Source organism: Sus scrofa, chromosome 6, assembly GCF_000003025.6.
Source record: "Sus scrofa isolate TJ Tabasco breed Duroc chromosome 6, Sscrofa11.1, whole genome shotgun sequence".
Classification (NCBI taxonomy): domain Eukaryota; kingdom Metazoa; phylum Chordata; class Mammalia; order Artiodactyla; family Suidae; genus Sus; species Sus scrofa.
The window spans coordinates 15,594,475-15,622,253 of record NC_010448.4 but is presented as its reverse complement, the minus strand read 5'-3'; the positions used below and the strand labels follow the sequence as shown (position 1 = coordinate 15,622,253).

At 37.9% G+C, this 27,779-nt stretch overlaps 1 long non-coding RNA gene across 1 annotated transcript in view; it reads right to left on the bottom strand.

The window, feature by feature from the left end:
• LOC110261269 overlaps positions 1 to 27,779 on the bottom strand; it is a 178,324-nt gene that overhangs the window by 76,646 nt on the left and 73,899 nt on the right. Inside the window, exon 2 of the long non-coding RNA XR_002345305.1 lies at positions 15,395 to 15,470. This is a non-coding gene — a long non-coding RNA (uncharacterized LOC110261269). The remainder of the gene's footprint in view (positions 1 to 15,394; positions 15,471 to 27,779) is intronic.

The window sequence follows — 27,779 nt, the reverse complement described above, 5'->3', positions numbered from 1 at the left end:
TGATGTTGGTTGTACAACTATAAATATAATGAAATTAACTGAATTATAAAATAAATAAATAAAATGTCCAATTTGATGTTTTTTAAAATATATTCAGAAAGTTTTGGAACCATATCACCACAATAAGTTTTAAAACATTTTCATCATGCTTGAAAGAAACCCTGTATCCTTTAGCAGTCACCCCATACCCCTTCCCAAGTCCTATGCAACTACTCATCCATTTTCTGTCTCTGTATATCTGACTATTCTTAAAACTTCCTAGAAATGGGATCACACAATATGTGGTATCTTATGACTTGCTTATTTCACTTGGCATGATGTTTTCAAGGCTCCATGCTGTAGCGTGTATCAGTGCTTCATAGCTTTTTAGTGCTGAATAATATCCCACTGTATGGATATACCATTTTATATTCATCTATTTATCAGTTATAGATGTTTGGGCTGTTTCCACTTTTTGCTTATTATAAATAAAGTTGCTAAGAACATTTGTGAACGAGTTTTTGTGTAGACCTATATTTTTATTCCTCTCTGGTATATACCAAGTCCACACTCTTTTTTTGTCACCCCTACCTTGGAAGACTGTAATAAAGAGTTTTCACAAGCCTTGTACAAGAGCAAGAAATCAGTAGGAATGATTGAAAGGCAAAAAAAATGTGTTCCTTAGATTAGGTGAAACAGCCATTCTGTTTTAAAAATTCACTTATGCCATTTCTAGCAATGACCCAAATACCTGTTCAGGAATTAGAGTGGTTGAAAAAGAGATACAGGTAGGAAAGGAACTAACCTTGGGGATGAGCAAAAATCCCTGCTAGCCTACCAAGAATCCTTCTTTCAGAGTTTAAGATCATTCATTTAAAAGCAGATGGACTAGGAACTTCTGCTGTGGTGCAACAGGATCAACACACCTCTGCAGCAATGGGATGCAGGTTCAATCCCTGGTGTGGCCCAGTGGATTAAGGTGTGCCACAACCACAGGTTAGGATTAAGGTTGTAGGCTGCAACTGTGGTTTGGATCCAATCCCTGGCCCAGGAACTCCATATGCTGCAGGGTGCCTCCCCCCCATTAAAGAAAGAAAAGAAAAGAAAAGAAAAAGCAGATGGACTAATACATCAAAGCTAATAATAGTTTCAAAAAGCTCCTGGGTCTTTATTCTCTGACCAAATATTTGCATTCTCTGTCTTGAATCAAAACTTTTAATTTCTAGTGTTAATAGTTCATTCACTGGTGTCTTCTTCCATTCAGTCTTTTTCTTTAAAATGTATGATACAGACAGTCTGAGTTTTCAGGAGATGTGTTTAACCTTATAAAGATTTACGGATAGGTGGAATGGTCTTATGTGAGGAGAGACAAAGTAAATTTGTGTTAAAATTAAATGAATACCTATGAAAGAGAAAATAAGAAAGAAAACTGCTGGTTTTCCTTTCCTCTTTCTTTTTTCCTGTCACTAGTCTGTACAAGTCTGGAACTCTAAGAATCATTATATTATAAATGTCTCCAGGTTTCTATTCTAATGGGTTCCAGGTTTTCCTGCTATAGGGATAAAACTAGCAGACTTAGTAAATCCTTATTTATTTGTCCCAAAGGCCAGGCAGTACTCTTTCTTCTTTGCTGCTGGTTTCTATTCACTCACTGCTTCTTCTCAGGTTCTTTCGCTGCCCATCATTAATCTTTCAAGTTACAGCTGGTGGGTTCAGAACAAAACCATCAGAGGAACTAAAAAATGAAATATTTACCTGCACCAATGGAGAAAAAAGGCCTGTCAACTTTGTCCTTTCGATGTAATCACATTTTTATTTTATTTTATTCACTTTCTAGATAGAAGACAGGGGGTATATACACACACACACACACACACACACACACACACACATACACTCAAATATATATATATATATAAATATGCATATATGTGTGTGTATATTCCCTGTGTTAAGATACTATTTTTATTTTTTACTATCTATCTTCATTTGTAATGAGGTGTAATATATAGAGCTCAGTTAGTTACCATGGAGACAATGGTCCTCTGTTTCTTATCAGAGAGCCACATATCGTCTGGTGTCAGCCAAGGAGGGATGACAAAGGCCTCCCCAAGAGTCTAGCTCTGCAATTACTGAGCAATCAAGCATCTCCTTTAATAGAGCACATACAGGTATACATGGCACGTCACTCAATTTTCTTATTCCTTTTTAAACTTATATAGGAGGATGCAGTTACCAAGAAAAGATACATTCTTCTGTTAGATGATCTATTTATTCAGGATTTCAATAATATTCTTCGGTTTATATAATAAAGCTCACTAGCTACCATCCTATTTTAAAATCTCCCATATTTAAAAAATTTGAACAGTTATTATTTTCTTCTGAAGATATACTACGATCTTCCTTTTATGTGTTAATCTTTTTTTTTATGGTTTGTCATTAACTGATGAAACAAAGGTGTGGATACATGAAAATCACCCTCTCTAAATTTCTTCTTATTCAAGATTTTCCCCTAAATTCTCTAACAAAATTTCTAAAGTGATCAATGAAAAAATTAAAAATGTGAATGAGTGGTTAATTTTTTATCTTCTGGTAAAGCTAAGGAAGTATAAGACATATAAGAGGAGAAACAAACAAAAAAAAACCTCTAGTTTTTCTTCAAGGATTTTTAGCTTACCTGCTGGCTGGCATGACTTTCTAGATCTGACTTGGATGTTCAGATTCAGATTTTCTAAACTCACTTGGAAGTCTGTGGTGAAACCGGGCATGGAGGTATGCCCTGAGGCCTTCAAATTGGCCTGGGTCTGTTACTATAGATAGGCTTCTTACAAGAATAGCTAACTTTTGTCCAATAATGTTATATAAATACGGCTGCTCTGATTCAGTTTCTAAGCTCTAGAACTTTGCTAACATGCCCTATTCCTTAGAATGAGGAATGTTTAGGTATCTAAAAACATGATCATTGCTGGGTATGGAGAGATGGAAACCGTGAGAAACTAAAAATGTATGTGGTATGATTGCTGCTCTAGGAAAACTTAAAATCTAATTGGGAAAACAAGCCTTTAAATTTAAATACAAGGCTCAATAATATGAATCAAATAACAAAGAAAAAGTATTTAACAGCATAGTAGGGAGAAGAAAAAAGATCGATCCAGTCCAGAGTTAATGGGATTTACTGGAAGTGGTGAGATTTAAGACTGGTGTTGAAGGATGGAAGAAAAGAAAACGACATCTAGGCAAAGAAAATGGCAGATGCTAACATGTTGCAGTTGGAAGGGTCATGGTCTCAGAGGACCATGACAATGTCAGCATTACTGAAGCAAACCATTCTTGAGTTTCACGAAAACTTCTAGAAACAGTTCAGATGATGATGTTAGCTTCTCCCTATTATACTACAATTTCCAACCCTCCAAAGGTTCTCCTCTCTTCTCCAGAAAAGAAAAAAAAAGAGAGAGGGAGAGAAAAGGAAGGTAGTGAAAGGAAAGGAACGGAAGGAAAAAGGAGAGGGAGAAAGAAGGAGGGAAGGGGGGAAAGGAGGAGGGAGTCGAGGGGAGGGGAGAAAAAGGTGGGAGGGGGAAGAAAAAAAGAAAAGAAAGAGGGGGAAGGAGAGAGGGAGGAAGGGAGAAGAAGAAAGGGAAAACAACTACATTCAAAATGACACAATAAAGAAACAAAAGGCAGAGGCTGACATTTTTTTTTTTCAGGTAGAGGACAAAGTAGGTTTTCAGAGGCAGAATAGGAACACATTCTGTACTATATGCTCCCCATATGCCAGCAATGTCATTAATTAGACAGAAATGAATGACTGGAGCCTTGCCAAATGCAGTTCAGGTGATCAAGGGCTATATACTCATATGTTTTCATCTATGCTCTGAAATCGCTGGCATAGCTACACAGTATGCGTAGGCTTTGTCAGGAGCTTGATAGGAGCCTGAATTAATACTAGGCTTTAAAAGACCACTGGATCCTGGCATTTTTGTTACGAAAGATGGTTTCAAAAATATACAGTTTCTTTCAGCTGGACACTGGAGAGACATTTGATCCATGGCATAAGCTAGGGGCAGGGGGAAGCCAACATAAAAGTTTATTGGGGTTCCTTGAAAAAGTCTGCAGAATAGGTTTACTGGGAGGTGACTGGAAGGAATGAAGATGTTCATGGTAACATGACAACAGCAAGTGCTCCATAAACATGATGTATTCTATGTGCCTAGTACAATGCTAAACACAGCATGCTTCCAATCTCGTAATCCTCCCAGCACTGTGAGATCAAGAGTAGTGACCTCTACATGTTATAGGTGAAGAAACTACAGTTCAAGAGAGGTTAAGTAATCTGCCCAAATTCAAAGAGTAAGTGGCATGGATCTGATGGAACACAATGACCTGAATCAATCATAACAAAGGCAGAATTTGCTTCAAAAGGTATAATTACTATAGTATGTATTTTTGTAGCATTTTCCTCTCCTCCATCTTCTTTGATAAGATTATGATGAAAAGGCAAAAAAAAATCTGTATTTCCTTTGTAAATTTTATCAAAAAGCAATCATTGGAGAGAGTATTTCTTAATAATCAAAAGAGGAGGAATGGTGACATGCCATTCAAAGGTAAAGATTTCTTTTTTTTTTTTTTTTTTTGGTCTTTTAGGGCCACACCTGCAGCATATGGAGGTTCCCAGGCTAGGGATCCAATTGAAGCTGTAGCTGCCAGCCTATGCCAGAGCTGCAGCAATGCAGGATCTCAGCTGTGTTGTGACCTACATCACAGCTCACAGCAACACCAGATCCTTAATCCACTGAGCGAGGCCAGGGATCGAACATGCATTCTCATGGATGCTAGCTGGGTTTGTTAACTGCTGAGCCATGACAGGAACTCATCAAAGATAAAGATTTCTTAGAACATTACAGGAAAGTAGCCAAACAATCAAGATTTTTCTATAAAATGTCTCTTTAGCTATGAAGAGATCCACACAAAAATAAAATTTGTAAGTAAAGAGATTTTAGCATTTCCTATCTTTTCTCATTCATTTTTCCTTCTGTGGCTTTAAGACAACAAGTTCCAAAGATCTTACTTCATGACCTGGCCCTCTTGTCATTCTTGAATAGGCCAAACTTGTTCTTATCACAGGGTCTTCACAATGCTTGTTCCATTCACCTGGAATTTATGGCTGACTTGTCAACACCCACAGGCCTGTCCAGCACTCAGATCTTCATATTGACCTTTTCTGACTAAACTATTTAAAACATTTCTCCTTCTCTGCCCACAACTCACTCTCTTCCCCATACTCTATTTCCTTTTTTAAAAAAAGGTTTTTTTTTTTTTTTTTTTTTTTTTGTCTTTTTGCCTTTTCTAGGGCCGCTCCCATGGCATATGGAGGCTCCCAGGCTAGGGGACCAATTGGAGCTACAGTCGCCAGCCTATGCCAGAGCCACAGCAACTCGGGATCCGAGCTGCATCTGTGACCTACACCACAGCTCACGGCAATGCCAGATCCTTAACCCACTGAGCAAGGCCAGGGATCAAACCCGCAACCTCATGGTTCCTAGTCGGATTTGTTAACCACTGCACCACAACGGGAACTCCAAAAATTTTTTATTATAGTTGATTTACAATGTTTTGTCAATTTTTGCTTTCTGTCATTCAGCAAAGTGACCCAGTTATACATACATATATATATATATATATATATATATACAATTTTTCTCATAATATCTTCCATAATGTTCCATCAAAAGCCCACAAACTACTTCAATAGCCTTCTTCTCCTTCATAGCACTTACTACCTTCTGAAGTTTATTATTTCATTCATTTTATTTTTTATGTATTTTTGTTTTGTCTTGTTTTTTGTCTCTTTTGCCTTTTCTAGGGCTGCTTCCTGTGGCATATGGAGGTTCCCAGGCTAGGGGTCTAATCGGAGCTGTAGCTGCCGGCCTATGCCACAGCCACAGCAACACGGGATCTGAGCCGCGTCTGTGACCTACACCACAGCTCACGGCAACACCGGATCCTTAACCCACTGAGCAAGGCCAGGGATCGAACCCGCAACCTCATGGTTCCTAGTCGGGTTTGTTAACCACTGCACCACGACAGGAACTCCGTATTTTTGTTTTATTCATAATATATTTATGTATAAAATGTTATGTTTTAGTTATTACTATTTTTTCAGTACTTATAAAAGTAGTTGGCACATAGTATGCACTTGGTAAAAATATTTCCTGAAGGAATGAATGACCACTACATCAGCCAACTGGAGTGGGACAACGCTAAAAGAGACGCATTTGGTAATGTTTCACAGTTTAGAAGTGCTTAAATATTACTTCAATAGTCAATATCCCACAGGATGCTATTCTGCATATCAACTAGATATATTAATAACACTTACAAATCAGGGAATTCTATTTGCCATCAGGAATCTTATTTGCTTGAAGCCCCTCAGCTCAATTTAAATTCTTGCCATAGTTGTGGGCCCAGCTAGCTAAGTGTTCAGATTCCTTCAGAGCACTGGTAAGGATAGTCAGTAGAATGCTGAAGAGTAACAAAATGTGACATTTCAATGAACTTTGACATTTTTATTGCCATTTCAAACAGCAAAGTTCTTGCTTTCATTTACCAGAAACGTTCCTGAAAAAAGCGAGGTTTTTATTTTTGCTTTTCTGACTAGTACAAATTATAATGCTCTGAATAGCTACAAGGTAGTATCATGTGCTATAAACTGAATATTTGAATATTTGTGTTCCCCCCAAAATTCGTATGTTGAAACCTATTTTTTCATTGTGGTAGCATTTGAAGGTGGGGCCTTTAGGAGATGATTAGGTCATGAGTAAAGAGCTCTTAAGAACAGGATTAGTGCCCTGATAAAAGAGACCCCAAAGAGAACCCTCACCCCTCCTTCCCATCTATGAGCCACGAAGCAGGTTCTCACCAGACACTGCTGGTAACTTGACCTTGGACTTCCCAGCCTCCATAACTGTGAGAAATGAGTTTCTGTTTATACACTACCAGTCTATGGTATTTTGTCATAGCAGCCCAAACAGACTAAGATGCCATAGTTAACAAATGAAAACCAGCTGGTTAGAGCAGGTAACTTTTTGTTTATAACCCAGAGTTATACTGGATTTTTTTGAGTATTTGAGGAGAGAATGGCATCAGGGCTGACAATTCAATCTCACACTCCTGGATGTTCGTATGTTTCCTCTGCTGATATATCTAGGAACTAGGAACGTGTCCGTCATGGGTTACATCCCATTCCAGTTTCACTGCCCTGATGTTACACTGAAGAATAAGCAGGCTGAATCTGTGTCTTGCCTCTCCATCCCCCACTACAGAGCTTGGCAAAATACATCATATTTGAATTTGGCTAACCCTAAGCTGAGAAGCAATTATGTTTCAAAAACAATTACTGGCATTTTTGCTGCCAAATGATCTTTTTGTTTGTTTTAATTTGCAAAATGAGGCTGAGGTAACAAATATCAATAAGCGAATCCTATGTTGGAATTGACAAACAGAGCCAGGTTCCTTATAATACTTCCAATGGGAATCATAATTATTATTATTTGCCAAATTGATGACTGAAGGATTTTCCCACTGAGTCTTCACAACCAGAGGCAGACACTACAGTTCACAGTGACTTCCATCCAGGTTTCTGCTCCTAATTCATCAAATTCTATTTAATTTTTAGGATATCATATAATGTTTCAAACTTTCCCTATGGGAAGTAAAAAGAGATAGGAAGTCCCTCAGACATACCTGGTAGAAAAGAACCCCACTCCTAGTGTAGTCTCCAGTCATAAGAGCCCTCCCTAACAGAGTACACATGACTAATCACTCACTTTTTATGGTTTATTGAGGAAATTTATATTCTATTATGTATTCATTAATTGCTAATTTTTGAAGATTTATAAATTGTATGTTTATCCTGGAAACATTTCTAGCAATTTCATCTTAAAAACTTGCATCATAGTTCAGTTACCTGGAAAGGATGTTTTAAGTAAAACAAAATGTTCAAGGCTTCATATGAAATTCTTCTAGGAAAGCTTTTGGCCCTTTATCACCATTTCAGGGCAGATACAAAGTGAGAAAGTTGATCAAATTAGCACATAGGGCAATGTTTAGTGAGCTGCACAATGGCAAACATTACAGTAAGGAGATTCTTAATAAAAACAATAATGTATCAAGATTTCATAGAATACAGAAAATGGCAGTAGAAGAATGCATCTTTAAATAGCTATGCAAAGGTTTTCACATTACCCAAGTGTGATAGAAGTCCCATGCCCAGCTTTAGCAGTCACTAAAGTTAACAAATCTTGGCTTGATCAGCCTCCCATGCTTTCTTCATTTTAAGTAGCTGGTTCCAGATTTTAGTGAGAAAGCTTTCAGCTTTTCTCCACTGAGTATGATATTAGCTGTGTGTTTGTCATAAATGGCTTTTATATTATGTTATCTTCCCTTTATACCCACTTTGGTAACAGTTTTATCGTGAATGAATGTTTAATTTTGTAAAATGCTTTCTGCGTCTTTTGAGATGCTCAGGTGGTTTTGAATTTTTTTTGCTAATGTGGTACATGAAGTTGATTGATTTGTGTCTGATGACCCATCCTTGTGAGGTTGGGATGAATCCCACTTGATCCTGGTATATGATCTTTTTTATGTTGCTGGATTCGGTCAGCTAAAGTTTTGTTGAGAATTTTTGCATCTATATTCAAAGCTATCAGCCTATAATTTTCTTTTTTGGTAGTGTCTTTCTCTGGTTTTGGTATTAGGGTGAGGGTGGCTTCACAGAATGTCTGCAATTATTGCTTCTTCAATATTCTGGAAAACTTTAAGAAGGAATGGTATAAATTCTTCTTTGTGTGTTTGGTAGAATTCACATGTGAAGCCATCTGATCCTGGACTTTTGTTTGTAGGGAGTGTTTTTATTACACATTCAATTTCGTTTCTAGTGATCAGTCTGTTCAAATGATCTATTTCTTCTTAGATCAGTTGTGGCAGGCTGTATGTCTCCAGAAAGTTGTCCATTTCTTCTAAGTGGTCAAATTTGTTGGCATATAATTGTTCGTAGCATTCTCTTGCGTTTTTTGGATTTCTGCAACATCCATTGAGATCTCTCCTTTTTCATTTCTTATTTTGTTTATTTGGAGTCTCTCTTTCTTCTTATTGGTGGGTCTGGCCAGAGGTTTGTCATTATATTTACCCTTTCAAAGAACAGCTCTTGGTTTTATTTATTTTTTCTATTGTTTTTTGAATCTCTATTTTATTGATTTTCTCACTGATCTTTACTATTTCCTTCCTTCTGTTAATTTCAGGTTTTCTTTGTTCTTTTTCTAATTCTTTTATGTGATAGGTTAGGTTGTTGATTTGAGATTTCTCTTATTTTTTGAGGAAGGCCTGTTATCACTATGAACTTTCCTCTAAGAATTGCTTTTGCAGCATCCCATAGATTTGGAATGATTAGGTTTTCATTGTCATTTGTGACAAGGTACTTTATAATTTCCCTTTTGATTTCCTCGTTGACCCACTGGTTTTCAGTAGTGTGTTGTTCAGTCTCCATGTAGTCAGTTTTTTCTCATTTCTTTTCATGTGCTTGATTTCTAGTTTCAGGCCACTGTGGTCAGAGAATGTGCTTGATATAATTTATATGCTCTTAAATTCGTTGAGGTGAGTTTTTTGTCCCAGTATGTGGCCAATTCTAGAGAATTTTCCATGTGCACTTGAAAAGGATGTATATTCTGATTTTTTTTTTTTGGATGTAATGTCCTGAAAATATCAATTAAGTCTGTTACACTGTGTCATTTAAGATCTCTGTTGTGTTGTTGATTTTCTCTCTAGAGGATCTGTCCATTGATGTGAGTGGGGTGTTAAGGTCTCCTACTATTATTGCATTCCCATCAACTTCTCCTTTTATGTCTGTTAGAATTTGTTGTATACATTTGGGTGCTCCTACCTTAGGGGCATATATATTGATAACTGTGATATCCTCCTCTTGAACTGATCCTTTTATCATTAAATTGTGTCCTTCTTTGGCTCTCTTTATGGCCTTTGTTTTAAAGTCTATTTTGTCTGATATGAGTATTGTGACCCCTGCTTTCCTGTCATTTCCTTTTGCATGAAATATCTCTTTCCATCCACTCACTTTCTTTCTTTTTTGGCCTTTTTAGTGCCACACCCACAGTATATGGAAGTTCCTAGGCTAGGGGTTGTATTTGAGCTGCAGCCATTGGTGTATGCCACAGCCATAGCAACACCAGATCTGAGCCACATCTGTGGCCTACACCACAGCTCATGGCAACACTGGATCCCTAACCCACTGAGCAAGGCTAGGGAAACGTGAGTCCTCATGGATACTAGTTGGGTTCATTACCAGGGTGCCATTCCTCCAACCACTCATTTTTTTTTTCCACTGTATTATTATTATTATTTTTTAAGTTATTTCCCTAATACTTTTTCTACTGTACAGCATGGTGACCCAGTTACACATGCATGTACACATTCTATTTTTGCACATTATCATGCTCCACCATAAATGACTAGACATAGTTTCCAGTGCTACACAGCAAGATCTCATTGCTAATCCATTCCAAAGGCAATAGTTTGTATCTATTAACCCCAACCACCCCACTCTCTCACCCTCCCACTTGGCAACCACAAGTCTATTCTGCAAGTCCATGATTTTCTTAAGTTACATATGTCATTTGCCCTAAGATGAGTCTCTTGTAGGAAGCATATTGTAGGCTTTTGTTTCTTTAAGCAGTCTGCCACTCTATGTCTTTTGATTGGGGCATTCGGTCCATTGACATTTAAGGTAATTATTGATAAATATGTATTAACTGCCATTTTAAACTTTGTTTTCCAGTTGATTCTATGTTTATCCTTTGTTCCTCTCTTTTTTTTTGTTGGATGATTGATTTCCTTTTAATTTATGCTTGTGTCCTCTTCTTTTCAGTTTTTGTGAATGTATGATTTGTTTTTGATTAGTGGTTGCCCTGTTTTTCAAGGATGTGAACCCCGTCCTATATCTTCCTGCGTGAGCCTGATAGTCATATAGTCTCAAAAACAGTCTACAAAAAAAGCCTAGATTTTCTAACTCTTCTTCCCCACATTTTATGATTTTTAAGGATGTTTTTACATCTTCATATTTATTCTTTGTTGTTCCTTCTGTGTATACTCAATAGAGAAAAGCTGAAAGCCTCTGGCTAATATCTGGAACAAGACAAAGATGCTCACTCTCACCCCCTTTATTCAACACAGTATTAGAAGTTCTAGTCTCAGCAATCAGACAAACAAAAAAATAAAAGTATCCAAATTGGAAAAGAAGAGGCAAAACTGTCACTATATGCAGATGACATGATACTATATACAGAAAACCCTAAGGTCTCCACACAAAAACTAATACGTCTAATGAATGAATTTAGCAATGTAGCAGGATACAAGATTAACATTCTGAAATTGGTTCCATTTCTGTATATTAACAATGAAATATTAGAAAAGGAATATAAAAAACACTACCTTTTAAAATCACAACAAAATAGTAAAATACCTTAGGATAAACCTGACCAAAGAGGTGAAAGACTTCTACACTGAAAATGACAAAACATTAATAAAAGAAATCAAAGAGGATTCAAAAAAATGGAAAGATATCCCATATTCCTGGATTAGAAGAATGAATACTGAATGAATACTGTTAAAATGGCCATACTACCCAAAGCAATCTACAGGTTTAATGTGATCCCTATCAAATTGCACATGTCATTTTCCACAGAACTAGAATAAATAATACAAAAATATATGGACTCATAAAAGACCCAGAATTGCCAAAGTTACCCTGGGGTAGGGGAGAGTAGAGGTATACCTCTCCCAGACTTCAGGCAATATTACAAAGCTACAGAAATCAAGACAGTATGGTACTGGTACAAAAACAGACACAAGGATCAATGGAATGGAATGGAGATCTCAGAAATACACCTAGGCATCTACAGTCAATTAATCTTTGACATTGGAGGCAAGAATATAAAATCATAAAAAGATAGTCTCTTCAGCAAGTGGTGCTGGGAAAAATGGATAGCTGCATGTAAATCAATGAAACTGGAACATACCCCCACACCATGCACAAAATAATCTTAAAATGGCTTAAAGATTTAAATACAAGACAAGACACCATAAAACTCCTAGAAGACAACATAGGCAAAACATTCTCTGACATCAACCATACAGATGTTTCCTTAGGTTAGTCTTCCAAGGCAACAGAAATAAAAACAAAAATAAACCAATAGGACCTAATCAAACTTGCACAGCAAAGGAAACCATTAAAAAAACAGACAATCTACAGAATGGGAGAAAATAATTGCAAACAATGCACTGGACAAGGGCTTAAACTCCAAAATATACAAGAAACTAATACAACTCAAGAGCCAAAAAAACCCAACTCAATTGAAAAATTGACAGAAGACATAAATAGACAATTCTTCAAAGAAGACATAAGGATAGGGACTAGCCACATGGAAAAAAGGCTCAACATCACCAATTATTAGAAAAATGCAAATAAAAACTACAATGAAGTACCTACTACATCACACCACGCAGAATGGCAAATATTAGTAAGTTTACAAATAACAAATGCTGGAGAGGGTGTGCAGAAAAGGGAAACTCTCCTACATTGTTGCTGGTGGGAATGTAAAATGGTATAATGGTATTATTTCAATAATGCTATGGAAAACAGTTCCTCAGAAAAACAAATATAGAATTACCATATGATCCAGCATTCCCACTCCTGGGCATATATTCAGACAAAATCTTTGATTCAAAAAGATACATGCACTAGAATGTTCATAGCAACATTTTTCATAACAGCTCAAAATGTGTAAATAACCTAAATATCCCTTGACAGATGAATGGATAAAGAAGATGTGGTACATATACACAACAGAATACTACTCAGCCATAAAAGGAACAAAATAATGCCATTTACAGCAACATGGATGAAACTAGAGACTCTCATACTAAGTGAAGCTAATCATAAAGAGAAAGACAAATAGCACATGATATCACTTATATGTGGAATCTAAAATATGGCACAGATGAACCTATTACAACAGACTCATAGACATAGAAAGCAGACTTGTGGACTGGGAATTTGGGGTTAGTAGATGCAAACTATTACATTTAGAATGGATAAGCAATGAGGTTCTGCTGTATAGGTCAGAGAACTATATCCAATCACTTGTGATAAAACAGGATAGAAGAGAATATGAGAAAAAGAAGAATGAATATATACTTTATATATATATAACTGGGTCACTTTGCTGCCCAGCAGAAATTAACAGAACATTGAAAATCAACTACTATAAAAATAAAAAAATAAAAATAAAAATAATATTATTCACAGCAACATGGATGCAACTAGAGATTCTCATACTATGTGAAGTCAGAAAGAGAAAGACAAATAGCATATGATATCCCTTACATGTGGAATCTAAAATAGGGCCCAGGAGTTCCCGTCGTGGCGCAGTGGTTAACGAATCCGACTAGGAACCATGAGGTTGCAGGTTCGGTCCCTGCCCTTGCTCAGTGGGTTAACGATCCGGCGTTGCCGTGAGCTGTGGTGTAGGTTGCAGATGCGGCTCGGATCCCGAGTTGCTGTGGCTCTGGCGTGGGCAGGTGGCTACAGCTCCGATTCAACCCCTAGCCTGGGAACCTCCATATGCCGCGGGAGCGGCCCAAGAAATAGCAACAACAACAACAACAACAACAACAACAATAACAAAAAGACAAAAAAGACAAAAATAAATAAATAAATAAAATAGGGCACAAAGAGACCCATCTCCAAAACAGAAACAGAACAGACTTGTGGTTGCCAAGGGAGAGGAGTTTGGAGGTGGAATAGACCTGGAGTTTGGGGTTGGTAGATGCAAACTATTACATTTAGAATGGATAAACAACAAGAGCCTTCTGTATAGCACAGGGAACAATATACAATTTAGTATAGATAATGATGGAAAAGAATATAAAAATAATGTATATGTATATGTGTGGGTGTATATATATATATATATATATATATATATATATATATCTGACACTTTGATGTACATCAAAAATTAACACACTGTAAATCAACTATACTTAAGTAAAAAATCTTAAAATTTTAAACAAGCAAAAATTCCTAGAAGAGAACATAGGCAAAACTTCCTGACACACATTCTACCAACGTTTTCTTCTATCAGTCTTCTAAGGTAATAAAAATAAAAGCAACAATAAACAATGTAACTTAATCAAATTCACAAGCTTTTGTACAGTAAAGGAAACCATAAAAAAATTTGGAAAGGCAGCCTACAGACTGGGAGAACAAACAATGTGACCAATGAGGGCTTGATTTTCATAATACAAAAGCAGCTCATGCATCTCAGGAACAAAAACAACAAAACAACACACCCCAACTGAAAATGGAAAGAAGACCTAAATAGACATTTCTCCTGAGAAGACATACAGATGGATAGTAGGCACATGAAAAGATGCTCAACATCACTAATTATTAGAGAGAAATGCAAATCAAATCTACAATGAGGTGCCACCTCACACTGATCATAATGGCCATCATCAAAAGTCTACAAAAAATAAATGCTGGAGAGGGTGTGGAGAAAAGGAAACCCTTCCACACTGTTGGTGGGAATTCAAGTTGGTGAAACCATCTGGAGAGCAGTATGGAGGTTCCTCAAAAAAACCCCTAAAAATAGAGCTGCCATACTATCCAGCAATCCCACTTCTGGCCATATATCAAGACTAAACTATAATTCAAAGTGAGGCATATACCCCTATGTTCATAACCACAGGATATTCTTATATTTCAGAAAAGAAACTGAAACACAGTTTCATAATATCTCCTTATTCTTTGTTGATTCTATGAAGGACATCATTACTTCCGTTTTACAGATGAGAAAACTAAGCATCACATTAAAAAACATGCACAAGATAAAAAGAGCTGTTAAGTAACAGAGCTGGGATTTAAACCAAGAGTTCTCTGATTCTAAAGTACTTTTCAACTACATATTTAACTTAAGAGAAAGAAGTAAACGGTAACAACAAAAGGCACAATGGAGTTTTCTATATGGCAGGCACTAATCAAATAGGTGGGGAAATGGGACTTATAATGTCCAGTTCCAGAGCTATGCTCTTACCACAACATAAACTGCCCCTTGTACCTAAAGTATATAATGGGAGCAACTGTTTGGGATTTCATAAAATGAGAATGGTTTCACAGGTAAATATATTAGTACTACCATCTAGCTAATATTTCTTGAACACTTACTAAACACTTTTGATAGACATTATAATCTGCCCCCCAGGTCCACCTTCAAGAATGAAGGACTTCTTGATGGGAGTCCTAAAATAAGGCAGCCCTCAGTTGTCTCCTCTCATTCAAAAAACTTACCTTGGGGTTGGCTGAGGTCTTTGCTGAGAGTGCAGGGCAGCTCCTTTCCTACAGGTGTTGATCCAAAGAGCACTCCCTAATAAATAATAAAGAACTGAATGTTAATCTTGACCTAAGAGCTTGCTCCCCTAGGAACCCAACCTGAAACAACACTTTTCAAAATCTCATTTAACTCTCACCATCCTGTGAATTGGTGCCATTATCCTCATATAATCATCTTACAAACAAAGACACTAAGGCTTAACTTTCCCAAGGTCACAGAGCTTGTCAAGGATGGAAACAGAATTTGATCTGAGAATGTCTTAATTCTGAGTCTGTACCCTCATCTTCTATATGACTGCATATGTAGAGAAAGGATCAGTAATTGAGATCTGTCATTAGTTCAACATGTATTTAATACTGAGGGGAAAAAGGGACTCTCAGATCTTGAGAGAAAATAAAATTAACATTTATGTTTAAAGCAAAGGTAAGAATAACGGCAGTAGTTGGAATGACCTGAAATGTAAACCCGGCAGCCTGATAAGGAAGACTGGTCAAGAAAATGGTCAGTTTTTCCTCTAGGTCTTCTACAATTTATTTCTTGAGAAGACAGAACTAAGGGCAAAGAAAAGTTCCCATATGAAAGGGGAGAGGAAATGTTCAATTAAAGATTTACTTTATATATTATCTTAAATGCAATGAGAAAAGGCTTCACACTCCAATATGCAAAGTTTATCATACGAAACATCTGTATAGCATCTTTCCTTATATAAGAGAAGTTGAAGACATAAAATACCAGCATATGGCTGGCTCTGGCTTTAATGAAAAGTTACAGGGTATGGTGTTCGTTCACAATATTCTAAAAGATGTGGGGCAGTGTTAAAAGATGGTTGGGCAGAGAGGAGTTGAGATGGTACACAGTCATAGCTTTTGCCTGACTTACGCTAGTAGATCACAGGTTTTCTCCAATGTTGTAAATTTCCAAGTACTATTATCTATCCATCTTAATTTTCTCACTTTTTCCAGGACAGATAAGATTCAAGCCGTATATCTCTTGACTTATATGTAAGCTTAAATTGTGCAGAATCCACTTTTTTAAATACACTTCTTTTTAAATTTCCTATATTTCCAAGAGAGGGAAAGGGAAAATTGCAACTAAAAAAAAAATCCAAATATTAAATTTATCCTCTCTGTGCTCTTATGTCCTTGGGTGCATCTTTGATTTCATTTAAAACCTAAAGTAAAACTAAAATATACCCAGAACATAAGAGGGCCTGAAAAACCAAGTTCAGAGAATATGAGATGCAGTTAGCAAAGATTACATGCATCAGTGAACTGTACTAAATTGAACACTTTTAAATGCCAGAGATTTTCTCTGTGAAACTGGGGGGTTTGGAAGGAAAATCAATAATGTTGGGAAAGAGAAACCCTCTTCACACATCTCTAATTAGTCAGAGCAGAATCTGGTGGATTTCCACATTACAACTGGATCAAACTTGTGAAATTGGTTTTGATCCCAAACTCATTTGGTACATCTTTGGAAGAAGCTCCACTCAAGACAATCAAAGGCTTTTCAACCTTGAATGAAGCCCACGATCAGTCTTTCAGTGTGCATCCATCCTACATTATGTTCAGTGTCTGTCTAATGATGCCTCCCTCCAGCAAATCTCCCTGGAATTACCCTGAGAGAGCTCCCTTTATAAGAATAGGCATAGGATGTTCACACTGGTCAGGTTCAACTTTAGCTTGAGCCTTCAAAATCTGTATTAGTAAGTGAAACCAGGCATAAAGAGGCACAGTTTTTCCATATCTTTTATTTAATATATTGAATAAATGTTGCCCATATTGTTTATATTAGGGCACGAACCCCTCTGTAAAATCTTTGCTCAAGTCTAATAATAAAATAGATAAAGGGTTTCTATATTTTTCTGAATAATCAATACCAAAGCTGTGCTGATGCAAATTTATTTGAACCCCAGGGAATATTTCCTTTGAAGTTCTGGGAAAATTTTAAATATAGTGTGCAAATCAATAACTGGACAAAAACATCTCTGTCAATGTGTTCATTTTTATTTGGAAAGGAAATATATATTTAACTGTAATCTCTTTGTCATTCCCTCTATGAACCCTTTCCTCAGATAATTTCTTTCACAAAAGAAAGGACTCCTCAAGCCCAAAAGACAGTCTTCTCACATGCTTTTCTCTTTTCCCATCATTTCATGTCCAGTTTTTGAGCCTTAGCTAACTGGTATGGTTTGAGGGCATTTTCAGAAGGGATTCTACTAGCCTGGTTTGGTGGTATGTGCTGTTTTGAATGGGATGCATCTATAAGATTAAAAATATATTTTTTCATTACTGCCTATTTTCACAGTCCACTAAGCAAAAATACAAAGCAATTTTTTTCCTCCCCCATTCTCCCTTTCTCCCTTTCTTTTCTTTCTTCCCCTGTGGAGTTCAAATTAAAGAAAGGTGAAAATTGAAGCTGTTGTAGGCAAGGCGATTGCAACATGCATATTTGATTTTTATGATGGATCTAAATTGCTGAATAAGGCCATGGAACAAAGGGAGACTGCGGCTCCCTGCCCATCACACGCAGCCACTGAATGCAGAACAAAAGCTTCGGCCATTAGGGGCTCAGCAGGGAGACACATTATATAAATGACTTTGTCTTTTCTGCTCCCTCCCCTCAACTGGGTGCACTGGACAGGGATCAGGTATAAGAGTGTGTGTGTGTGTGTGTGTGTGTGTGTGTGTGTGTTTTATGATTTGCCAGGGCAGGAGATAAGAAATCCTGGAAACAACAATGGGAATAGAAAATGTGCAGCATCTTATAATTCAAAGAAGCCATGCTTTACTCAGGGGACCAATGTGGTTCTTGGCACTGTGGTCAGAGCACCACCTAAGAAAACCACTCCCCTGAGAAATCTGGTGCCTTTTCAGAATAACCTGTGGCTTTTCTCTTAACTGTTTGTTTGTTTCATTAGGAATGATGAGACATAAAAACACCTGGAAAAAATACAAAAGCTTAGGATTCCAAAGTAATTGCCAGACCTCCTTAAAGAACAAACTGACATACATACAGTTCTTTTTTCGTTGCCTTCTTAGAGTCGCACCCATGGCATATGGAGGTTCCCAGGCTAGGGGTTAAATCGGAGCTACAGCTGCTGGCCTACATCACAGCCATAGCAACGCTAGATCCGAGCCACGTGTGTGACTTACACCACAGCTCAAGGCAATGCCTGGGTCCTTCACCTACTGAGCGAGGCCAGGGATCGAACCTGCGTCCTTATGGATACTAGTCAGATTCGTTTCCACTGAGCCATAACGGGAACTTGGACATACATACAGTTCATTGTGGCTCTAGTTTCCTGAGAATCTACTACTTTTAATTCTTCCTTTTAGACAAGGTTTTTCTTTCAGAAGGAAAAGAGAACTATATATCAATAAAAATCCTAAACTATCACATAGCTGAATCAACCTGTTTTTAAGAGGCTCTCTATGGTGGTGACTTGAATAGGGTCCACTGTTTTTCTGGGCTTGAAACACCAGCAATCCTACACATACACATTCAACAATCTTTACATAGAATTAGTTCTGTAGGATATTAGCATGCTTCACTATGGTGAATGATTTTATTATTTCTAATATTGATAGGGATAGAGTAGGATAGTTATACATGCAGTTGCAGAAGTCCCAGTAAGGGGCCATAGGTAGAGAGGGAAACCTAGGGAACTTTGGGAGACCACTGGAAATTAATAATCACTCAAGAAAGCCATCAGAATGTCGTGGAACAAAGCAGTATTGCTTAACTATAAAACCATAAATAAAAGCACAAGATACACCTCGAGTCATTAAGTGAAAGATAAAATGAGGCCTGCATTCAAGTTCAGCGAGATAATGATCCTTAGGACCAAGGACAGGAATTTAAGGGAAAGATGACATTCCAAAGATGAGACCCTCATTATATGGAAACCTGAGATGATTCAACATACTGTAGCAAATGTTACCACCCTTCTGCTAATTTGAATAAGCACCAACACAGTCTTATTTTGACCTCATAGTGTCAAACACTCTCTTACCCAACACAAGAGAGAAGCTAGTGGTGTAAGCTTGATGTCTACTCAAAGAAAGAGGGAGAAGGCAGTCTCTTCACACACTCCATTTTCCTTGGATTATAAAAATGTAGCCCACATAATCCTCGGTGCCGAGCCTCTTTTCCTGCCTGCTTGTATCCCTTACAAGCATTATATCTTTATAAATCTATTTCTTGACCATCGCTTTGTCTCTTGCTGAATTCCTTCCTCACTGAGACATAAAGAACCTGAGCCTCATTAAGACCAGACACCAGATGAGTGATACTAATTTAAAAACCATGGGTTCACGTCCCAATCTGGATTTTGGCTGGGTTCAAGTCAGAGCTCTTTTGGTTTCAATATCACTTTAAGAGGTAGGGACTAGGAGAGAATTCTCTTTGCAGTTGGTTGGTTGAAGCACAAAGTAATTAAGTACACTGAAGGTGACACAGTGAGTTAGAAGCAGGCTAACACTGAAACCCAGGTCACTGGATGCTCACTTCAGCCCTATTGCTGTTCATTTCATGAAAGAAAATAGCTCAATGATAAGTTTCCACCTCTTAGTAAAATTCAAAAATTATAGTAAGATCTTCAGACAATTCTCCAACTCCTTAAAATACTAGAGAAATCAGTCCCACTGTAAACCAAAGTAACTGAAAGTCTGTCATGTGCTACAGAACTAGAACTGAGGGTTCTCGGCGAGAATGAATCCCAAGACAAACTCAACATAAGGGCAAATACATCTTTAAGTAACCTAACAATGGTGGAACTGTGTAAAGATAGCTAAGCAAAATGCCATGAGACAACTGCCATTTATCATACACCCTATCACTCTGTCTCAAAATGGGCAATTCACTTAAAGTAGACTCTCATCACTTATATGAAAGCTGAGGGACAAACAGTGGGTTGTTACTGTAGAGTAATTCAGTTCTGAGCTACAGTGATCACCAAGCTAGCTAACTTTTTACTAGTTTTTTGGTTCTTACTTTAAGATGGTTAGATTCCTTCTTCTTGGGCTGGAAAAGGTCTCTCAATAAAGACTATTTAGGGATTAACAACAGTATAATCAATACTGTCTTACACTTATGCTTATCAATAGTTTTAATGAGGAGTTCCCATCGTGGCTTAGCAGAAACAAACCTGACTAGTATCCTTGAGGACGCAGGTTCAATCCCTGGTCCCACTCAGTGGGCTGGGGATCTGATGTTGCCCTGAGCTGTAGTGAAGTTCACAGACACAGCTCAGATCTGGCCTTGCTGTGACTGTGGCATAGGCCAGCAGCTGTAGCTCCAATTCAGCCCCTAGCCTGTGAACCTTCATGTGTCCCAAGTGCAGGTCTAAAAAGCAAAAACAAACAAGCAAACATAAAACAATAGTTTTATTTTATTATTATTATTTTTCTTGTGTTTTTAGGGCCGCACTCATGGCATATGGAGGTTCCCAGGCTAGGGGTCTAGTCCGAGCTGTAGCCACCGGCCTACGCCAGAGCCACAGCAACGCCAGATCTGAGCCGCATCTGCGACCTACACCACAGCTTACAGCAATGCCGGATCCTTAACCCACTGAGTGAGGCCAGGGATTGAACCCGCAACCTCATGATTCCTGGTTGGATTCATTTTTTTTTTTTTTTTTTAGGTTTCCCAGGCTAGGGAATCAAATTGGAGCTACAGCTGCTGGCCAGTGCCACAGCCACAGCAATGTCAAATCCGAACCATGTCCTTATCCCCAACCCATCAGCAAGACCACGGATCAAACCTGCATCCTCATGGATGCTAGTCAGATTCATTTTCACTGAGCCACAATGGGAACTCCAAAATAATAGTTTTAGGAGTTCCCGTCGTGGCGCAGTGGTTAACGAATCCGACTAGGAACCCCTTGCTCAGTGGGTTAACGATCTGGCGTTGCTGTGAGCTGTGGTGTAGGTCAAAGATGTGGCTGGGATCCCGAGTTGGTGCGGCTGTGGTGTAGGCTGGCTGCTACAGCTCCAATTAGACCCCTAGCCTGGGAACCTCCATATGCCGCGGGAGCAGCCCAAGAAATGGCAAAAAGACAAAAAAAACAAAACAAAACAAAACAAAATAATAGTTTTAATGAAATGGGATAAATAAATGGTTAAGGAGAGTCCCTAACCTTTTGTAGCCAGAAGTGGGTGGGTAACAGTATGGATAAATAAGGATGTGGATCAGTATAGTGAAGAAGAGACTGCTGTATAGTTATTCATTCATTTATTCAGTTATCAAATATTCATTAAGGGCCTACTATGATTTTATGTACTGTGGAATCAGTGTAAATAAAACACAGATCCTGCCCTAAATAATAATCTTTATGTGGTTAGGGGTTGTGGTGGAGATATTAAACAGTATACTAATATATACATAAACTAATATATGGCAAGACATATGAAGAGAAAGAGCAGGGCTCTATGAGAATGTTAACCGAGAGGAACTATCTCATCTGCTGAGACGGCTTTAATAAAAAAGAGATATTTAAGTTTAGGCAGGAAATAAAAGGCTAATATACTCAAATTACCTACATTTCACTTTCTGAGGTACTTCCCAAGATATTAATTAAAAATGAGAGTCAAGGAAAAGATGTATTTCCTTAGCTTTTCATATACATTCAATTCTCATTTACCCTATCAAAAAAGAAAACTTTTAGAGTTCCTGCCATGGCTCAGGGGAAACGAATCTGACTAGCATCCATGAGGATGTAGGTTTGATCCCTGGTCTTGCTGATGGGTTGGGGATACAGTGTTGCTATGAGCTGTGGTGTAGGTCAAGGACATGGCTCAGATTTGGCATTGCTGTGACTGTGGCACTGGCCGGCAGCTGTAGCTCCAATTCAATCCCTAGCCTGGGAAGCCTAAAAAAAAAAAAAAAAAAAAAAAAATACAAAATAAAAATAAAAAAAGAAAACTTTGTTACTTCGCTGAAAAGTTAAACAAAATACAAATTTGGCTATAGGCCTTAGGTAATTTAAATTTACTTTAGAATAAAAGCCAAAGGCCAGAAGGCTAAAACTGTACAATACAATATGGAAGCCACTACCCACACTTGACGATTTCAGTTTAATTTTAATTTAAAATTAGGTTCCCCAGCTACATTAACCCCACTTCCAGAGTTCAGTATATCGCCACTATATTGGACATCAGTGTAGCTAGATGCTATTAAAATTAAAATTAAACATTGAGTTCGTCAATTATCCTAGCTATATTTTGAATGCTCAATTCAAGTGGATAGTGGATATCAACAGACAGCAGATAGAGAACATTTCTATCACAGCAGAAACTGCTACTAGGTAGCATTTCAAAACTATGTAGCACCTCCTGCCTTTCAAATCTCATAAACTACATTCTGTCCTTGTTTATGCTACTCTAGCCATGCTGGAATTCTTGTTGCTCTGGAGTCTATCTCAGGGCCTTTGCATAGTTTAGTCCTTACCTTCCTCTCCATCCACATCTTATATGACCATCTCCAGCTATTGTCTTTATCTTTAACCATGTCAGCTTTCTTTCTATATTCCTCATTCTCCAGCTCTCTCTTTTCTGAGAGTCTTGAAAATATTATTACCTTTACTTGTAAGGCTCCTCCTTCCCTACTTTACCTTCCCTTAAACTATCAGTTCACAGGGGTGGAGTCAAGATGGTGAAGGAGTAAGATGTGGAATTCACCTTCTCCCACAAACACATAAAAAAAAATTCACATTTGGAAGGCTTTGCACAGAACATCCAATGAACACTGACAGAAGACCTTAAACCTCCAAAAAGGTCAAGAAACACTCCACATAACTGGGTAGAACAAAAGGAAAAAAAAGAAAGAGGGAGATATGAAAGAGGAAAGGAACCCACACCCTGGGAAGCCACTTAACTGATGGGGAGATCAGCCAAGACAGAGGGACGTCAAAGCCTCAGAGAAAAGTGCAGCAGCTGGACTGAGGAGGGCAAAGCAGAAAGAGAGCCACACAGACCATTGGTACCACCAATGGAGAATGGTATAAGCTTATAGGACATTTTTTCACCATAAATTAAGTTAGGACATGTATGTATAGGTCTGTTAGGAAGACCTGATAAATAATTCTTTTTCAGATTTTAAAACTATTTTATCATTAATATTAACTAACAGTTTAGGAGTTTCCATGTAGCGCAGTGGAAACAAATCTGACTAGGAACAATGAGGTTGTGGATTCAGTCCCCGGCCTCCCTTAGTAGGTTAAGGATCTGGTGTTGCCATGAGCTGTAGTGTAGGTCACAGATGCGGCTCGGATCTGGTGTTGCTGTGGCTGTGGCTGGCAGCTATAGCTCTGATTCGATCTCTAGTTTGAGAATCTCTATATGCCGTGAGTGCAGCCCTAAAAAGCAAAAACAAACAAACAAAAAAATCAAGCCAAAAAACTCCTAAATCTATGGGCTTCTGCAAAAGCAGTTCTGAGAGGGAAGTTCATAGTGATACAGGCCTTCCTCAAAGAAGAAAAATCTCAAATCAACAACCTAACCCACCACCTAAAAGAATCAGAAGAACAACAAACAAAACCTAAAGTTAGCAGAAGGAAGGAAATCATAAAGATCAGATAGGAAATGAATAAAAGAGATTCAAAAAAAATCAACAAAACCAAGAGCTGGTTTCTAAAGGGTAAACAAAATGGACAAATCTCTAGCCAGACTCACCAAGAAGAAGAGAGAAAGAACTCAAATAAAATAAGAAATGAAAAAGGAGAAATCCTCAACAGATACTGCAGAAATACTAAAAAAAAAAAAAAAAAAAAAAAAAAAAAAAAAAAAAAAACCAAAAAAACAAAAAAACCCCAAAAAACAAAACAAAACAAAAAAACCATAGGAGAATGCTATGGAACACTTACATGCCCACAAACTTGGCAACCTAGGAGAACTGGACAACTTTATAGAGGCATACAGCCCACCAAAATTGAATCAAGTAGAAACAGATAAATTGAATAGACTGATCACTAGAAATGAAATTGAGTATGTCATAAAAACACTCCGTACAAACAAAAGTCCAGGACCAGTGGCCTCACAGGCAAATTCTCCAACCATACAAAGAAGAACTTACACCCATTCTCCTTAAACTTTTCCAAAAGATTGAAGAAGAAGGATCATTTCCAAAGACATTCTACTTTTTTTTAAATTATTTATTTATTTATTTATTTTTGTCTTTTGTCATTTCTTGGGCCACTCCCATGGCATATGGAGGTTCCCAGGCTAGGGGTCAAATCGGAGCTATAGCCGCCGGCCTACACCAGAGCCACAGCAGTGCGGGATCAGAGCCGCGTTTGCGACCTACACCACAGCTCACGGCAACACTGGATCCTTAACCCACTGAGCAGGGCCAGGGATCGAACCTGCAACCTCATGGTTCCTAGTCAGATTCGTTAACCACTGAGCCACGATGGGAACTCCCCAAAGACATTCTATTAAACCACCATCACCCTAATACCCAAACCAGACAAAGATACTACCAAAAAAAAAACTATAGGCTGATATCCTTGATGAATATAGATGCAAAAATTCTCAACAAATTTTTAGCCAACCAAATCAAACATATAAAAAAGATCATACACCACGATCAGGTGGGATTCATCCCAAGTTCACAAGGATGGTTCAACGTACACTAATCAATGTCCTACACCGCATTAACAAAAGAAAAGTCAAAACCACATGATCATCTCAATAGATGCAGAAAAAGCATTTGACAAAATCCAACATCCATTCATGATAAAAACCTTTACCAAGGAGGGTATAGAGGGAACATAGCTTAACATAATAAAAGCCATTTATGACAAACCCACAGCCAATACAATACTCAATGGAGAAAAGCTTAAAGCCTTCCCTCTAAAATCTGGAAGAAGACAAAGATGCCCACTCTCACCACTTTTCTTCAACATAGTATTGTAAGTCCTAGCCATAACAATCAGACAAACAAAAGAAATAAAAGGTATCCACATTGGAAGAGAAGAGGTAAAACTGTCACTCTATGCAGATGACATGATACTGTATATAGAAAACCCTAAGGACTCCACACAAAAACTACTCAAACTGATCAAGAAATTCAGCAAAGTAGCAGGATACAAGATTAACATTCAGAAATCGATTCTAGGGAGATCCCACTGTGGCTCAGCAGTAACAAACCTGAGTAGGATCCATGAGGATGAGGGTTTGATCCCTGGCCTTGCTCAATGGGTTAAGGATCTGGTGTTGCCATGAGTGGAAGTGTAGGTTGCAGATGTGGCTCGGATCTTGTGTTGCTGTGGTTTTGGGGTAGGCCAGTAGATGTAGCTCCAGTTATACCCCTAGCCTGGGAAGAACTTTCATACTCTGTGGGTGTGGTCATAAAAAAAAAAGAAAAAAAGAGAAAGTAATTGATTCCATTTCTGTATACCACCAGAAAAGGAAAATAAAAGCATTATAACTTTTAAAATAGCACCCCAAAAAAATCAAATACCTAGAAACAAACCTGACCAAGGAGGTGAAAGACTTATATGCTGAGAACTATAAAACATTAATAAAGGAGATTAAAGTGGATTCAAAGAAATGGAACTATATCCCATGCTCTTGGATTGGAAGAATTAATATCATTAAAATGGCCATACTACCCAAAGCAATCTACAGGTTCAATGCAATCCCTGTCAAATTACCCATGACATTTTTCACAGAAATAGAACAAACAATCTAAACATTTATATGGAACCACAAAAGACCCAGAATTTCCAAAGCAACCCTGAAGAAAAAAAAGATCAAGCAGGAGGCATAACTCTCCTAGACTTCAGGCAATATCACAAAGCCACAGTAATCAAGACAGTTGGTACTGGCACCAAAACAGACATACAGACCAATGGAATGGAACAGAGAACCCAGAAATAAACCCAGACACCTATGGTCAATTAAACTTCGACAAAGGAGGCAAAAACATAAAATGGGAAAAAGACAGTCTTTTCAGTAAGTGTTGCTGGGAAAAGTGGACAGCTGCATTTACATCAGTGAAACTGGAACACACCCTCACACCATGCACAAAAATAAACTCAAAATGGTTTAAAGACTTAAACATGAGGTAAGACACCATCAAACTCCTAGAAGAGAACATGGGCAAAAAATTGTCTGACATCAGCTGTACAAATGTTTTCTTAGGTCAGGCGCCCAAAGCAATAGAAATAAAAACAAGAGTAAAACAATGGGACCTAATCAAACTTACAAGCTTTTGCACAGCAAATGAAACACTAAAAAGATAAAGATAACCTACAGAATCAGAGAAAATAGTTTCAAATGATGCAACTGACAAACGCTTAATCTCAAAAATGTACAAACAACCCCTACAACTCAACAGCAAAAAAACAAACAACCTGGGAGTTCCTGTTCTGTCTCAATGGTAACAAACCTGACTAGTACCCATGAGGATGTGGATTCGATCCCTGGCCTCTATCAGTGGGTAAAGGATGTGGTGTTGCTATGAGCTGTGGTTGGAGTTGGCTTGGGTCCTGCACTGCTGTGGCTGTGGCATAAGCCAACAGCTGCAGCTCTGATTCAACCGCTAGCCTGGAAGATTCCATGTGCCGCTGATTCAGCCCTAAAAACATTTTTGAAAAATGGGCAGAAGACCTGAATAGACATTCTCCAAAGAAGACTTATGGATATCCAATAGACACATGAAAAATGCTTAACATAACTAATTATTAGAGAAATGCAAATCAAAACTACACTGAGGTACCACCTCACACCAGTCAGAATGGCCATCATTAGTAAGTCTACAAATAACGAATGCTGGGGAGGGTGTGGAGAAAAGTAAACCCTCCTAGAAGCTTGGTGGGAAGGTATATTGGTAAAACTACTATGGAAAACAGTATGGAGATACCTCAGAAAACTAAATATTGAACTATACATGATCTAGCAATCCCACTCCTGACCATATATCCAGACAAAACTTGCATTCAAAAAGATACATGAACGCATATATTCACTGCAGCACTATTCATGATAGCCAAGGCATGGAAACAAGCTAAATGCCAATCAACAGATGAATGGATTAAGAAGATGTGGTACATATACACAATGGAATATTAGCCATAAAAAAGGAGAAAAACAATGTCATTTGAAGAAACATGAGTAGAACTAGAGACTCTCATACTAAGTGAAGTAAGTCAGAAAGAGAAAGGCCAATACAGTAGGTTTCACTTATATCTGGAATCTAACATACAGCACAAGTGAAGCCATCTACAGAAAAGAAACAAACTCATGGCAAGGAGAATAGACTTGTGGTTTTCAAGAGGGAGGGGAAAGGAGTGGGATGGACTAGGAATTTGGAGTTAGTAAATTCAAACTACTGCATTTG